Source organism: Lissotriton vulgaris, unplaced genomic scaffold (genome assembly GCF_964263255.1).
Source record: "Lissotriton vulgaris unplaced genomic scaffold, aLisVul1.2 SCAFFOLD_259, whole genome shotgun sequence".
NCBI classification, from domain to species: domain Eukaryota; kingdom Metazoa; phylum Chordata; class Amphibia; order Caudata; family Salamandridae; genus Lissotriton; species Lissotriton vulgaris.
The window spans coordinates 1,941,426-1,945,768 of NW_028247892.1; positions in this window are offsets into that span (position 1 = coordinate 1,941,426).

Consider the following 4,343-nt stretch of genomic DNA (forward strand, 5'->3'; position numbering starts at 1 on the left):
AGCCCATGAACAGTCAGTTATGGGCAGCAAGGGGTATCACAGACCATGAGTTGGTCAAGAAGCTTGTACAGGACTAGAGGATCGACGATCAGAACCGGAGCGATGCCGCCTCTTGGACTTCGTCTTGCGAGATCGATTCCTCTGTGAGCCCATAGAGGAGTCAGACTCCAGCGGCGACGGAGAATGCGGCTTCAGGTGGGCCCTTTCATCGGACCACGCAAAGACCATCTCAGGTGAGTCAAAGAAGGATGTTTTGGAGTTATAAATCGCTCGGAGCCTGGCAGGATACAGTAACATATAGGAGATGTTGAGTTTACGTAGCCTCCTTGTTGCTGAAGTGAAGGACTGTCTTTGTTGTTGCACCAGGCGGATGTAGTCCAGAAAGATCATAATAGGCCTTGAATTGAAGACGAGCTTGTCTTTATTCAACTGGGCATATTGCAGCACTGCGTCCCGGTCAGAAAAGTTTAGCAGCTTGGCAATGGCCGGCCGTGGATTTTCTCTAGGAGGTGGCTTTCCTGTAAGTGCCCGATGAGCCCTCTCAACCACAAAGCACGCCGAGATCTTGTCCGCCAGCAGCAGATCTGTAAGCCATGACGTGACAAAATGTTTCATGGTGCCGCATTCGCAGACATCCAGAAAACTGACAAAGCATAGGATATTGCGCCTGGCACAGCCCTCTGCATCTTCGGCACGGGTAGCAAGCTCCTGAGAGATCACAGTCAATTTATTGACCTGCTGTTGGAGGGTCTCCATGGTATCTTCCACAGAGGACACTCGCGTCTTGGCCTCAGTGATACGGTCAACAGCCTTGCGCAGGTCCTGCCGCAAAAATGAGACCTCGGTACCCACTGCGCCATCTTGGCCTTCAACTTGTCCCTTGCATCAGTGATGGCCACAAGCAGGGCTGCATTATCTGGAACAGGGCCGGGAGGAGGGCCCCCACTTGCAGACGTTGCAAACTGGTCCAGGGTTCTCTGTTTCGGTCCAGTGGCGCCAGGTTTGTCCTTCCCCATTGTAGGGACCTCCAGTGAACAGTGCCAATTACTTCTGGGAGATCGCACTCCAGCGGGATATGTAGGAATGTTAGGGCATCAATCCACCACATCAGGAGATTGTCCAGGTGGCGCCTCGCAGCCACTTTTCACGGATCATGTTTACCCCTAGTTCACAAGCCGCACTGGATCTAATCCAGCACCTACTTAAACCAGCGGCAAACAGCTAAACAGGCCCCTCTAAAGGAACCAAGCTTGCCAGACCACAAGCATACGAAACACCCCAGTACCCCGACTTCCAGGGGTGGCGGGCGCCCTCACCGGCATTATGACATGCCAGGCACACAGTATCATCAAAGTCAAGGTGTCACCACACAGGGGGCCCCCCCTCTCCGGGCTCCACCACGGGCACAAAGCACCAGTGCAGGGTAAATGTCTGGGCTGACAGCACCAAGTCCTGTTCTTCAGAGGCCCTAGGAGGAACCAAAATGGCGGCCGATGCGTGCACAGATTCCTGGCCCTAGGGCCGGGCCCTAATGCAGCTGCAGTGTCCAAAGCAGCCGGTGGGTGCCTCGTCGCGCGCCGGCTTCAGCAAGGCCCCCAAAATGACTCTGCCGCTGGTAAACCACCGCACCTCAGCACCCAGTGTCCGGGCGACCCCCCTCCTCAAGGGACATTGCGTGCTGTGGTACCGGCGGGGCCCCGCAGACGTAGCTCGCTGTACCGTACCTCCCGTCCCCAAGCCCCTAAGTAGCCAGGCCCCCAAACCAGCCGACGCCTGCGCCAAGACAAACTCTGTGACCGTGGCTGTTAACTCAGATGGGCCCACAAGGCCTCCCAACAGCCCAGGCCCCAACCGGCAACCAGAACTGGCACTCAGAAAGGGACCGGTGGCAGAACACGCAGCAACCAGTCACCATTGCTGAGCCCCCCAACAACCCCTCTCACCCTGATTCGGAGTGGAGCCCTGACCCGGCCCCAGACATAGCTGCGGCCTCGCAGGAGCCGACAGTTAGCGCGGGGACGCACATCACAGCGAGCTCCTCTCAATCCCTGCGCTCGCCCGCAATCCGCCGGAAGAATTCTCCTCCTGGCTCCGTTGGCACACCGGATGGCACCTCCGTCCTGTGCACTGAGGATTGGCTACACACAAGTCAGATAGGTAGGATAAATGTAGGATTAAGGTGGTGGGAGCCCGGGGGATATTGAAGCTGCTTCCGCCATGATTGCCGGCCAAGCCATACCCCCTGTAATAAACCCTTAAATATGGTTTTCAATCTGGAACTTAGTTATTGAGTAGTCCCAGTTACTATTTGATTTTACTCTGTTAATTTGGTGGGTTTTAATGTTGTGGAGGGTGATGGTTCTTGCAGCAAGATCAAAACAACTGGAGCCAAACCGTCAGCTGCATTTTCTGTGGCATCTGCATTAATGGAGTTCAGTGAATTATTGGGGTTTTTGCACTAAACTGTGTTGTCACCTACTTTTGGAATGGGTATGCCTCCTTTTTAATCATAGGGACAATGAGTCAGCACAGAGTGAAGTGAACTTCAATACATTCATCGGATTTTGTATGTTTGTGTCTCTTATCCTTTATATATTTTCACAAGAACTGCCCAGAGAAGCACTATAACTAGATAAGTATTATTTGCACTATGCATTAGTATACATGAGTGTTGAAGGGAGCTTTTACCCATTATCTCAGGATCCCATATCTCATTATTGAGTGGGACTTACTGACTAACATAAAGCACTCCTTGATCCTTCAAGAAGCCTATCCTCCCCATAAACAACTGTTGGGCAGGTGAGATAACCTGATGATGTAACATACCACTTAGGTTGGTGGGTGAGGGTTTGTCGTAATTTTTTTAATGATAATCTACTTGACAAACCAAATAACAAAATAGAGTCCCTTCATTCAGGTAATCCCTTAGGGACCATCTATCACCCAGATAGACTTTCTATTTATTCCATTGTCCTGTCAAAGTCCAACATTTATTACTGAAACAAACAACTCTGTCCAGCCACTGCAATCAAAGTAGCAGCTAAGATGAAAAATGAGGGCACTAGTTGAGCACTCATCTGCAGACTCTGACCTCTGTTCCTTTTCCCAACCAAGGGAACATGGATCGGGCCATAGTTCAGCGGTCAGGGCTACATGTATGCCCTGTTGTATTGTGATGTTGTGCAAGACACAACCGTGTATAATAATCTTGCACACAACTTCTGGAAAGTATTGGAGAATCCCCCGTCCTGGTTGTAGAGATATGAAATGCAATGGTTCATATGTATGTGTGCATGTGTGCCCTATTGTATCTCTGTTGAAGCTGTGTGTTTGGATGTCAGAAGTGAGTAAGGCGTAATAAAGGACATACCAGGCTTCACATGTTACAAAAACATAAGATACCTCTCTAAAAAGTAAGTACACTGTAAATAAATGGAATTCTATAAATTCATGCATTCAATGTTATATACAGGGTTCTGTAATATAATGCGGTGACATTATGAGTTACTAGGTTTGTGATGTCATTCCCCCATTCCCCAGTTTCCCATGAGGTGCCATGGTGAGTTAGTTTCACTTTTCTAGTTGCCACATGTCACCGAAATCTGCAGCAACCAACTGACGTGCAAGTGGTAATTATGGGAAGATGTAGCTGTTTTGTGTACACCCAGGAATGGCAGTGTACAATAAGTGAATCAGTCTCTGGCATTGCAAAGACCTTTCACGTTGATGAACTGCCAATGGTGTCTGTTGCTTGTAGTTGCTTGGTAGTTTGGTCTGCATCATGGGAACAGGGCAGACCAAACTACCAAGCCAATTCTTATACTGGGAAGGAAACAAGCTTCCGGGGACCGGTTTCTGGCATTTCAGCCGTCTTCGGCCCGGCTTGCTTGAATGCTGATGGTGCAATGAGCAAGGGACTCCCCCCTTTTCTGAATCGTTTTTGGCCACTATAGGTGTGACAGGGTATACTCAGACATGCGTCCCTTGCTCACTGCACCATTAGGATACAAGCAAGCCGGGCCGACGGTTTGGTTTGCCCTGTTCCCATCATGCACTGGGACAGGAACAGACTAATTTGCATGTAGCCAGGTTCTGAGCTGGGATGGTGCAGTGAGCTAAAAAACGGTGATGGACCAAGCCCTGATTTTTGGACTGGGTAAGAGTGGTCTGCTTAATTCAGACACTCTGTTCATCACCACCCCCTTTTCTGAATCGTTTTTGGCCACTATAGGTGTGGCAGGGTATACTCAGACATGAGTCCCTTGCTCACTGCACCATCAGGATTCAAGCAAGCCGGGCCGATGACGGCTGAAATGCCAGAAACCGGTCCCCGGAAGCTTGTT